We start from the raw sequence: 13,772 nt of genomic DNA, 5'->3' as shown, positions 1-13,772 counted from the left end.
GCTCAGTGGTTCGTCAAAACGAAGAAACCGGCGGTTCCTACAATGTTTAAGAAGAGTTACAACATTAAAGGCTACGCTGAAGCGAAGAAAGGAATTATTTGCTGGATATATGATGAGCAGTTGAGGCTCTTCGTGATTAAAAGGTATGACGGTGTTCAGTACTTTTGAAGGATGTTAAGATCGTTGAATACACTGCCAGAATGTGAAGTGAAAGACTTAGCCAGATTGGGATTGATAAACAGAAGTGACGATAATATGGCTAGAGTCATTGGGAAAATTGTGTGGAAAGATAGTATAAAAGAGAAGAAATTTGAGCTGTTGAAGCCACAAAAGGGAAAACTTGCTGAAGACAAGAATAGAGGTTTGAGAGCAGACGGAAAGCCTTGGATGATTATGAAGTATAAACCGATCCGGTGTTTGAAAGAAGTACCGATGAAGCTAATGCCCAAGGATGTGCTTAAAGACCTGAAGTGGTGGTTTGTAGATTGTGAGACAGCTAAGGCAGTGATGGAAGACGAAGATGAACAAGAGCTGCTTAAAGTGTACGATCCGATGCACTTGGTAAACTTATCGCAAGCTGATTTGCAGGTGTTGAATGACAAGAAGATATTTTATATTCCTGCTTGGAAAGACGAAGCAAGGAAATATCAAAGAGTTGTCTCGGTTTGTGTTCGAGAAGGAGTGCATGCTTGAAGATAGAGGATTGAAGATTACAAGACACGTGTTTGAAGCTAAAGAGATGAAGCTACTGCCAAGGGGGAGTCTGTTGGTGCATGATGTCAGTAGTTCAGTGTCGAGTGTCTGTAATCGTGTTAGTTAGATTTGAGTTTTGTATGTAAGCGAAGTTACTAACAAGTTCGCTTATATGGGCGAACTTGTTAGACAAGCGAAGTTAGGGACAACTTCGCCTGAACATGCCAGGCAAAGTTGTCGTGTCTATATAAGCCATTTGTATACGGCTTATTGATAAGAAGTTAATAGATCAGAGTTTATTCGTGTATTCGAGTCAGAGAGTTTTGTATCCAGTGATCATAGTATCACGTGTTTACGGTTGGAATACAACGTGTGTTTGGTTATCGTATCGTGTATTAGCTCGTATTGTTTTCTATACTCGTAACGTCTTACGTAGGGATTCCGCACCTACGTAGAACGCGATATCTCGTGTAGATCCGGCTGGGAACCTACAATGTTGTCAGTGTATATGGACTGGCGTCGGAGTGGGAACCAGAACGTCCGGCTAGTGGTTCTATTGCCACTAGTCCGCCTGCAAAGAAGATGGCTGTGTATATAGACCATTTTACAACGGGGAATTTCCGGATTCCGATGACGCAGTTCGTCCGGTCGATCTTGACGACATATGGAATTCATCTCTCACAGATCCGTCCCTTTGGGATGTTGAGAATTCGACATTTTGAATTTTGCTGTCAAACTCACAATTTTGATCCCTCTGTTGGCATGTTTGCTGTAGTTTACAAAATGACCTTCCGTGACGGATGGTATAGCTTTGCATCTATTGATAAGAAGAAGACTGTTGGTACGGAGTGGATCCGTAGTCTTCATGGCTGGAAACCAAAATTTTTCTGGATCAGAGAGGATGTTATTCCGTTTTCAATGACGAAACGTAAGGCGGATTCTTCTATGCCCGTGGTTCCTGCCTCCGCTCATGAAGGTCTCCCATGGTTTAAAACTCTAATCTCAACTCCTACTCCCATGCGTCCCATCCATGAGGGGGCGATGGTGAGCGCGAAGATGAGCCGTTTATGGCCGTTCCCTGAATTGGAACCATATTACGAGAAGACTGATAAGAGTGAGCTTTGTTTATGGCCTCCGTCTGTTCTTAATTTGAATATTTTCTAACTTTTATGTATTTGTGTAGGTGAAGGTTCTGCCTTCAGCACTTTACTGGACAAGGAGTGGGGGGGATGATGGTGCGACGCCCGATTGACCCAATAGATAGACCCTTTCTAGATCAGACGAGCAACAACTTATTATTCCCCATTGTCTTTCGCCCAGAACCATTGGTCTCCAAACCAATGTATGCTAAAGGTGAGAAGTATATTGAAGAAGCCATACTAAAAGGTGAGGGCATTTTACAACCCCTGCCTTTAACTGCTGTTACCTCTAGCGGGGTGATCGTACTCTTTTCGTATAGCGAGGAGTCGTCACTTTGTGAAGAAGGTAGTTCAACTGATTCTAATAAAGCTATGGACTCGATTGCAGGTCTCACCCGTTAACGAGCCGCGACCGATCAGGCAACTGCGGAGAAGACCGATAATGTTGATGCTACTGCGGACGTTGAAGGTCCAGGACCTGATGATATTACTGCGGAGATTGGACGTCCGGTCGTTGACGCGGGCGTTTCCAAAGCGGCAAGCAAGCGCAAGGTTAATCCGGAGAAGACTGTCCCCAAGAAGAAGAAGTCTAAAAAGACAAATCTTTCCGCCTTGGGAGACCGGTTGGAACGTCATGATGCAGAAGACCCGTCATTGGGTATGCAATGTTTTCCTTATTTTTATTATCCGTTTTGATTTGAGTTATTCCTAACCTATTGGTAATGTTTTTCAGTGAACCTTGATAACAATTCTGAAGGTATTTCTGGTTTGAAGGAGTCACCTGTCCGTCCGTCACAACCACCTCCTAACACCATTGAGAATCCGGTCGTTGTGACGGATGATTCTCCATTGAAGAAGGAGGGGGATGACACAACTGATCGTACTAAAGTGTCACCCTCTCATAACGTTTACCGCTTCAGGGAACAAGGGGGTGTGAGCACATTTCCATATGCTTCCCCAACTTCTCCCTCTCCTGGGGAGGAGGACCCCACCCCACACCAACCTAACTGGTCCTTACTTCGGGATTCAACATTCCGTGACGTGGATGCATGTTTTGATTTCTTGTGGGAATGTCTTCCTCCTGGTGAAAAGGAGAGACGTCGCCTTAGTATTCACCAAGAGTTGCTGAACTCTCATTCTTATTACTTGGCGAATACTATTTCCACTACCCATGAGATAACCAGGGATTGGTTGGCGATGAACGAACAATGGGATGAACTGGCGGCCTCTGCTTCCAATGCCAAGGATGAAGCCCTTAAGGCTATCAACGAAGCTAGGGAGGCCGGCCAGGCCCTAGAAGTGGAAAAGGCTGCTCGGTCTGCTTCCGAGGAAGCTAGGGTCGCTCTTCAAAAGCAATTAGATGAGCAGGCCAAATTGCTGGAGGTCCTGCAGGCTGAATCAGCGGCCAAGGACAAAGCGCTTGACTGATCTTAACGCTAAAAACCGTGGTCAAGCCTTGGAATTTGCTAAACACAAGATGGAAATCATCCAGGCCAAGGCGGACCAAAAATGGTTATTGGCGGAAGCTATTCCCAAGGTATGTGCCTTATTCTCATCATAAATGTTCCAAGTACTTTTAGAGTTACTTATGTGTAATTGTTCTATCAGGTCATCATAAATGTTCCAAGTACTTTTAGAGTTACTTATGTGTAATTGTTCTATCAGGTCATTGCCGATGTTTGGGCTAGTGATGAGCTTGGGAATTGTGTTGCTATCCTCTTGAAGGTTTCTAAACAAGCTGACCGCCAACTGGGTTTCCAAGAAGGCTACCAGTTTGGCTCAACTTCCCGGCTTCCTGAAGAATATGTCTTAACTGGTCAAGATACTGATGCCATCCTTAAGCAGAAATCAAAGGATTTCGACTCGTTGAAATTCTCTTTGACTGATCAGATATCCGAACTTGCTGATAAGGAAGACAGTATCCAGCAGCTAAAGACTCTTCTCGTTTGGCCTCCCTCTGGAACTCGTTAGTGATAATGGAACACAATTCGCGGATAGTGGGCTACAAGAATGGTTAAAAGAATTACACATTTCTCAAATCTTCACCTCGGTAGCCCACCCGCAGGCGAATTCCTTCCTTGATGGTCCGATTGGTTCGTTCCACCTGACCATTCGCCTGCGGGTGGGCTACCGAGGTGAAGATTTGAGAAATGTGTAATTCTTTTAACCATTCTTGTAGCCCACTATCCGCGAATTGTGTTCCATTATCACTAACGAGTTCCAGAGGGAGGCCAAACCGACATATTATGAATTCCCATAGGAATTTTTTAAAATTTGCTGCTGTTATGGAAGCCATTGGTTTAGCCTCCACCCACTATGTAAAGTAGTCGATGGCTACTATCAAGAATTTGACACGTCCGGGGGCTTCAGGGAAAGGTCCGATTATGTCAACTGCCCATTTCTGGAACAGCCAAGCTGAAGTGACTGGAACTAACTCGTTTTTTGGTCGCAGCGTGTTAGGAGCATGGCGTTGACATGAATCACACTTCCTGATTTCACGTACAGCATCCATATGCATCCCCGTCCAGTAATATCCAACGTTCATTACCTTTGCTACGACCATCCGCGGACCCGCGTGAAGACCACAAATGCCTTCGTGAACCTCTCTGATTAAATAATTCGCGTCCTCGGCATCCACACATCAGAGTAGTGGGCCAAGGAAGGAACGTCGGTATAAAACACCGTCATGTATTTGGTAGTTCAAGGCTTTGTGCTTTATCTTCCGGGTCGTCTCTTTTTCTTCGGAAGTGTTCCAGATGACAAGTACGCTGCAAGGGGTGTCATCCAGGATTCTACTCCCGTTTGGATCACTAACACCTGATGTTGCGGAACAGACGGGCGATCTAATACCTCGATGCGGATGTCTTTGGCAAAATGTTCGAAATTCGTTGAAGCCAATTTACCGAGAGAATCCGCTGATTTGTTTTCACTTCTCTTTATATGAATGACTTTGCAAGAAGAGAACTGAAGCATCAAATCGTTTGCCTGTGACACATATGAAGCCATGATATCGTTTTTTGCTTCGTATGTACCGTTGATCTGTCCTGCAATCAACATGGAATCCACTCGGGCTTCTAAATGTTTAACTCCGAGCTTTTTGGCTATCCGCAAGCCTGCCAAGAAAGCTTCATATTCTGCCTCGTTGTTGGTACTTTTGAAGTCCAGCTTTATGGCATATGTAAACTCATGGCCTTCGGGATTGACCAGCCTGAGGCCTGCGCCACATCCCTCATTGCTTGAAGCTCCATCCGTGAATAAGGACCAAATTTGTCCCAATTCCGGAGGTGCTTGGGGTTGATGCTCGATTAAACATTTTTTTCTTTGTGATGCGGAACTTCTGTCACGAAGTCCGCCAACACCTTCCCTTTGATTGCTGGCCTAGGTTTGTATTCTATTGCATGTTCACCTAGTTCGATGGCCTATTTAGCCAGTCGGCCAGATAATTCGGGCTTACTGAGAACATTTTTTAGCTTGTATCCGGTTAAAACATTGATGTGGTGCCCTTGAAAGTACATGCGGAGGCATCGGGCAGCATAGACCAGTGCCAAAACAAGTTTTTCAAGCATGGAGTATCTTGTTTCCGGGTCCGATAGTGTTCTGCTGACGTAGTAGATCGGTGTTTGAATATTCTTTCGATCTGTCAGGAGGACGACCCCGATGGCAATGTCTGATGCTGATAGGTATAATGTTAACGGTTCCTCCGCACAGGGTGCTGTTAACGTGGGCAGCTCCATCAAACATTTTTTAACTTCCAAAAAAGCTTGTTTTGCTTTCGCAGTCCAATTGAAATGTGCTTTCTTAAGGCAATTTCTTAGTGTTGAGATAAATAGGTGAGATTTGGCTGCATGGTTTGCCAAGAATCGATTCAAAGCAACCAAATGCCCATTGAGTGTCTGAACTTCCTTGAGGGAGGACGGGGAAGGCATGCGGGCTATGGCTTGAACTTTATCTGGATTAGCTTTGAAGCCTGCATCCGTGACAATCACACCCAGAAACTTTCCCTCTTCCATTCCGAATGAACACTTGGCTGGATTTAACTTCATGTTAATACCTTTCAATGTTTCGAAAGTCTCTTCAATATCTCTCAGCATATGATCTTCCTCAATACTTTTGATTACAAGATCGTCCATATACACCTCTAAGTTTCGACCAATTTGACCTTTAAATGCTATGTCCATCAATCGTTAATACGTGGCTCCCGCATTTTTTAGTCCGAAAGGCATCATTTTGTAACAAAAGGTGCCTTGATCGGTATGAAATGTTGTTTTGTCCTCATTACCCGCTGCCATGCGGATCTGATGGTAGCCTTTGTAAGCATCCAAGAAGCACTTGAATTTGAATGGTGCCACAACATCAACTTTGAGATCTATTTCGGGTAAAGGATAGCAATCCTTGGGACATGCTTTATTTAGGTCCTTGAAATCGATACACATTCGCCATGCCCCATTGCTTTTGGGGACGATAACTGGGTTGGCGACCCAAGTTTGGTAACGAATTGGACAAATGATCCCTGCCTGCAAGAGGTCCTGGACTTGTTCATTCATTACTTTTGTTTGTTCCGGACCCATCTTACGTTGTTTTTGAACAATTGGCGTAAACAACGGGTTTACCCTTAATTTGTGTTCCGCAATGTTCCGCGGGACACCCGTCATGTCCGCAGGTTGCCATGCGAAAACATCGACATTCTTTGATAATAACTGTTTCAAGAAAGTCCACACTATCTCGGAGATAGCAGGTCCAATTGTTACAGTTTGATCAAGGAAATCTTTGTTCAAGACCCACTTTTCCGGTTCAGTTCTCAAAGTTTGTTTTGGGATCTTGCTGGGCTTTGAGCTCTTGGTTGCAAAGCAATGCCTATTAACATGAATTATTGTGATGCCAGTACAAGTTGGGACTCCCACTGCACCGTGTGCCGTGGACGGACGAGCATTGAAATCACCAATCGCTTCACGCCCAAGGATAATGTCATGTTTTGATGTTGCCGGCAAAACCAGAAATTCGACCTCCTCGGTCCTTGAATGAATTCAATCGCTCAGGGTGACAGGAAATGAAATTACACCCCGCGGATGTATTATTTCTCCTCCGAATCCCGACACTGTAGCGTGGATGGGTTTCAATCTTTCTTTATCTTCTTCGTCAAGCTGATCAAAGCATTGTTCATACATGATATCTGATGTGCTGCCGGTGTCGAAGAAGACGTAGTGAGAACGATAGTGTCCGAAGAGAGCAGTGATGATCAAGGGGTTCTTATTGTTCGGGCCTCCTTTAATTCGAGGGAAGATCACTGGTTCATTCTTCCACTCTTAATCATCAGACTCTTTCCTCTTATTTCCTGTATGGGACTCGCTTTGTATCATATGAACGTTCAAATCTTTAATTTGCTTCTTACCTGGGCCTTGGATGTCTTGAATGGTTACTTTCCTATTGTCTGGTTTTCCAGTTTTTACCAAGTGTCTGAGCTTTCCAGATTTCACAGCCTTCTCTATTTCATTTTTCAATGTTCTACATTCATTTGTATTATGACCAATGTCGTCATGATACGAACAGTGCTTGGTAGCATCCAAGAATGATCTTCTTGTTAATGGCTGTGGCTTTCTAAACTTTATATTCTCTGTAATGAGAATTTCAGCGGGAGTCTTTGAAAGAGGAGTCTAATTGTTGGGACCTCGATTTACAGGTCCCGCTTTGTTCTTGTTGCCTATGAGGGATCTTGCATCAAACAGTTTTGACGCTTCCGCACTTGGCTGAAGCCTTGACCATATAGGGCCTTTCGCCTGTCTATTAGGTCTCGGATTCTGAAACTCAACTTTAAATTTTTGTTTCGTGTTACCATTCCTCAATGTTTTCTCAGTGTTAGCATACACCTTTGCCGCAGTCATCAGGTCATCCCACTCTTTTGGCATTCCATCTCTGCCCGTAAGCGTGCGGACTAAATCGTCACATTTGACGTTTTTGCGGAAGGCACCACCAAGCATGTCTTTACTGTTTCCACCGATGTTCAAACTTTCGTCATTGAACCTGGTGATAAAATCTTCAATGGACTCGTTATCGCGGCGGACAACATCAAAAATTTCTGATTGGTCTCGCGTATGTTTTTTCTGTTGACTGAAGTGTTGGGGAAATTTTTTCACCGGATCGTCCCAACTAGAAATTTCGCCATTAGGTAACTTTTCAAACCATTCTCTTGCTGCCCCTGTTAGTGTCAATGCGAACATGTGACACCAATAAGGCAGCGTCCAACCACTAACACCACCTACCGCAATAAAGTTCTGGAGATGATCACTTGGATCAGTCATACCATTATACTTACCCACCGATGTAGGTATCTTAGCATTAACGGGAAACGGTGCTGTGGCAATACTTGCTATGAACTTTAATTTTTCAGCGAAGGCCGCGGGGCGGTATGGTTTAGTAAAGTCTCGTTCCGCATTGCTATAGTATTCGGTATGGCGGACTATGTCATGCGGACGCCTGTTTTTTGCCTGAGAACTCATCCTACTGTCTCCGGTATACATACTGTATTCTCCCGGTGGTAGGATGAATCGTAACCGTCAAACTCATCTAAATAAGATGACATCCGCATATTTATGCGAGGACGAGGACGTAGCCTCGGAAGTTCGCCAAACTCTAGCTCCGTCTGTTGACTGTAACAGGTTTGACTTCCTCGCAATGTTGGTGGAGGAGAAGGAGATCCCCTAGGGGATTCCTCATAATCCAAAGTGCGGTCGTGAAGTTGTTCGTTACGTTTTCTACGCTCGTATTCAGCCACCAAACTTTGTTGTTGCACATGGAGCCACTCTTCAGGAGTCAAGGCTCCTCTGGATCTGGAATTACGTCTATGAGATCTCGTCACGTCAGAGTCACCTGAATCATTTTCTAGATCCAACACTGACCGCTTTCGGGGAGTTTCTTTCGTAATCCGTCTGAGATTACCCAAATTAGAACCTTCCGGTGCCGACGCCCGTCCCATATCTGGGGGTGGTACCGGTTGGTGCTGTGACGTTCTCTAGGGTAAAACCCCCAGTTGTTACGTCAATGTTCCGTGACCCTGGAGCTGTGACTCACTCAAGAGTACGGCCACTTGGAGTCGCGATGCGTACAAAAACACTAAGACCCGGAGGTGCTTTTGTGTTAGTTACATGTGACAATCGTCAATTTCATGTTAACTCCGTTAACTCAACTCCGTCAATTAAAACTTAAAGATCACTGAATCTATAACGCACACCTCATTACATTTAAACTAGGGTTTAAATGACGCTTAACACTTACTACATGTGTAGTCTTTCGGGAATTGCACCGAAACGCAAACGAGTTGACGCAAACGATTGGTGAATAAACGAAAAACGTCAAAACAATAATTATGTGATAATTATGTGTTAGACTTATGTGTTATGTGATAACATAGTATAAAACGCTAACTCAAGATGCAAACTAGTTAATTTAGGCTAGAAAAGTACAAGTTAGAAGTTGAGGGACCAAAGTGTAATATATTATTATTAATAATATTAAAACCCTAACCTCCTTCTCTCCCTCACAAACCCGATCGGCCAGCCCCTTTCTCCCCTCCCTCTTGCGACGGCAGCCTCACACACACACATATCACACTCGTTTAAGCTTGATTCTTCATAATCGGAGCATCCTACACTCGTTTCTAAGCACCCCTCACGTTTCCCTTGGTTTATTTATGCGTTTTAAGGTATAAATATGAAACCCTAACTATTGAATATCATATTAAGTGTTCTTATGATTGATTATTGCTAGAGGATGATTGATTATGTATTGGTTGTTGATATTGAGGATCATATGTGACTTTGAACGGTGAAAGATTGATGAATCGTTGATTGTTTGTAAACCCTAGAGGGTTGCTACTGATTTTCTATGATTAATTATGTGTATTACATGTTTTGGGTTATGTCGTATGCTTAGGATGCATGTTAGATGATTGTTTAGGCTTGCTGAGTTTTGACAGCAGTGATTGTTAAGATTGAATGATGTGTAACTTGTTGAATATAAAAGCAAACTGAGCAAATTATGAGTCTACAAGGTAGTACTCTGAGTCTAGTTTTCAGAAAGTCCAACCACGCCAAATTTGGAGGTGTTTTGGTTGGTCAAACGATTTAATTGTGATTAAAGGTCAAAACTGGTACTGGACAGATTGTAAGTTATGTTTAGACGACTGTAAATAAATGTTAATGAGAAAATTGGTTGAGGTTGTTAACACTACAGGGTACTTTGTTGAGTCTAGTGTTTATAGAGTCCAAGTTTGTAATTTTTGGACGAGTAAAAGTTAATCTTTATGATTTTACAAAACTGAAGTGCGAATCTGAATTCTGAGACCTGCTGTTAGGTTGTTTTGTAATTAGCATATCTCATGAACTACGAGACCAATTGGGTTGGTTCCACTTCTGGAAGTTGACTTGTTGAGTTAGGAACCTAACCCAAGTGGTCTTGCATTTTTTGGATTTTTCATTCAACGGGAATTTCAAATAACATTCTGTTGCGCATGAATTTTACTGTTATGAGTTTGCTGTAATGTTTTGATCATTGTGAGAAACATATGTGGAATAAAAATAAAATAAAATATGTTCTGGAAACGTAATACATGTATGCTTTTGTGATGATTTTTGATGAATTAATTGAGATGCTATGATCAGTGGAATAGTGTAATCTTTCAAGTAGAAATTCTGTCTCGGTAAAGTTAACTGCCGAACTTTGTGAAAATGCATGAAAAGTGCTAGTTGCTAGTTAATTGTTAGGTTTTGATCAAATTGCCCCTGCGGGGAATACTTGCTAAATAATTGTGGTATTTTGACTAAATTGCCCCTGCGGGGAATAGTTGCTAGTGATGTACATTATAAATACATGACACGTAAATAATTGTTCACACATGTAACGTATCACAAATATACTTGTTAAAGTCACACACGATTCACAAACGAAACACGAAACGTAATATTTGCATAGGTATTACGTGTCGGGTCTAGAGACTCGTTAATAGCTTGAATACTTAGAAAATCTCTTTGTTGTTTTAGAACGCTAGAGAGAGTTTTCTGTGACGCGCATCACTTGGTGATTTATTTTTGGGAATTCTTCGCAAACAGTGAGTTCACTTACCCCCTTTTAAACTGTTTTCAAACGCTTTTCACTTGGGGGAGATAACATACTCCGAAAACGCATTTAAGATTTTGTTAATATAGATTATATATCATTTGTAAAGACTAAGTGGCAAACGCAATAACTAAAGTCCTTCATTCACATCGAACCGTTTAATATTAGATAATAGCGAGTCATTGTTGAGTAGTACTACTGGGTTTGACAAACCCCACCCAACGCTAAACTCGACTAGAGGTCGAGTGGGTGTAATCTTGGCTAAACACATACCATGGTCGGGATAGACCTAGTGGCAAGGCAAATGATAAACAGTCAGCTTCGGTGTCGAACACTTAGTAATACTTGTTTTATAGGCTAGCTACCTATAGATATATAATTGACATAACACTATCTGGTAACGCAAAACGCTGAAACGCAAAACGCTTAACGCAAAACGCTGAACGCAAAACGCTGAACGCAAACGCTGAACGCAAACGCTAAACGCTTTATTTTATATAAACTTGTGAACTCACCAACCCCGTGTTGACACTTTTAGTATGTTATTCTCAGGTAGCCGAGGCGGGCGCGCGGTATAGGATCATGCATTGTTGAAAACGCTTTTGTTTATGAAAACTGATTTTAAACTGTTGTCATTGGATTTTAAGTCGTCCTGCGTGACGTAACTTTTGTCTTTTGGTTTTTACGCTTCCGCACTTATTTTCATTTAAACGTTTTTATGATTTGATTATAACTAATGGTTCCGATCCTGTTAGTTCACACCCTTTGACGGTAAAACTCCGTTAGTGGATTTTGAGGGTGTGACATTACACGTGACTCAGTTGCAGGGGTTCCCGTCGGCCCTTCAGGAAGTTTACTCATATCAAACGAACCAAAAAACCAACGAAAACTATTGTTGTTCTAACACAAATCACGGATGGCGCCAATGAAGAAACACGGATCCACTCCCCAGGTATGGGTCCTGGATCCAGTGATTCCACATGGTACAATACGATAACTACTACCACGATATGAGTAAAGCTCCCTAAAATCCAGTGACCGGAACCTGCAAAACACACACCGTGAGTCTCGTTACAGGAAGGACAAGAGGGGGGGTCTTCCTGTAACCACCCTCCGGCGTGAGAATCAGTAACGTTCGTAATGAAGAAAATACTGAAGTACAGAGACTAAGTGTAGTCAGAATATATGTGAGTGAATGAATACCTCATACCGTTTGACAAGGTATTTATAGCCGAAGGATGATGGAAGATGATTGGGGCAGCTGTCATCTTCTAGAAGATCTTTGATAACCGCCTGGACACGTGTCTTCTTGTGATAGGTTGGACTATACGTCCCATGTGCATGGGTATAACAACCTGGACACGTGTCACCAGCTGATAGGATGGATCGCACCCTGACCATGCGCACGGTTATAACAACCTGGCCATGTGTCCTTTGTTCATTGGTTAGTATGTCACGTATTCCCCAAGTAAGAATCATGAGCCTTTCTTCTAGAAAATATTTGAATGGTGACAGCTGTCCTACTGGCACTGTCCTCCAGATATTTATGCGGATATATGTATTGTCCCGCGGACGACTTTTGTGGACGCCTGGATGCTTCCGCGCGTATTATGAGGACGTTCCTCCTCTATCTTGATATGCTGGTGATCCGTTTGTCCCGCGGGTGGCTTATAAGAGCATTCTCTGTGACCCGCGGGTGGTACTTAAGGGTATTTGGGTCTTTTTGGTACCCTACCTCTACAATACTTGATATGATTTAAATAAGATATTATAACGACGTCACCATCTCTTGTTAATTACATCTGAAATTGTAGGGTTATAACAAGTATAATAATGTTGGATTAAAGGTTGACTAAAAGTCAAGAAGCGCGCCCATGGGCCGTGGGCCAGAACAGGAGGTTAGTGCAACATCACAATTCACATGGCATGTAAACCATGTTATTCAAATGGTGTTGGAAAAAGATGCATACCCATGCATAAAAAGTGATCATCCAATATGTGTGGTTCTTGATCTTCCCTATCCATATATGTTCAGTACTTCAGTTGTTCACCATTTTCTATCATATCAAAGTATATGGATTTAGTTGTAAGGAAAAATTAGTACAGGGCTAGAAGTGAAAATATGAAAGAAAAAAAATGTAACTCGTCCCTTAGAGGATACAAACAAAGTGATTATTGTGACAATTCAGACAAAAAAAAACAGGCATATTTCGGGTATGAAAATAAGTTATGAAAACCATAATATGAAACCGGAGTGTCTAGACAAGCACATAATGAAACAAGTTTTAGTCAACCACTACTCCGAGCTCAACGGTCCGCTATGTGGCGATAAAGACCGAAACACGTATCTGACACATGTAGCATGACTCATCAATTTGTAGCTGACTGTTACCAATTCCTTAGCTGCCTTCTAACCCGAAAAAATACATGTGTCCCATGACTAATCCCTGACGGGCGGTAGTGTTTCGCTATTGTATTCTTAGTTGCCCGATGCGGGTTCCCAAACAGCCTATAAATAGTGAGTCCGAGGAGTTCATTTGATTCATTAACAATTTCGAATTCTCTCTCACTCATACTCTTATTCTCGATCCTCATTTGAGTGCTTTTGTCCGAACACTAGAAGCCATAATTAATCACAACTTGTAGCTGTTTGATATTATAGTTTAATTGAACTGACTTGTCGATCAATATGGATTATAATATGCATTAAACAAGTCAGGAGATGCAAGGGTGCATGTTTGTTTAAGTGTATTATGATGTTTGGGGCGAAGCCCCCTAAGCAATGAGGGTTCAAGGGGCAACGCCCTTGGTAGCAGTGTCCAAGGGGTGGCA

Source organism: Bidens hawaiensis, unplaced genomic scaffold, assembly GCF_021521415.1.
Source record: "Bidens hawaiensis isolate Kalapana, Puna unplaced genomic scaffold, B.hawaiensis_p1.1 tig00031185_1, whole genome shotgun sequence".
NCBI lineage: Eukaryota > Viridiplantae > Streptophyta > Magnoliopsida > Asterales > Asteraceae > Bidens > Bidens hawaiensis.
This window is presented reverse-complemented; position numbering follows the sequence as displayed.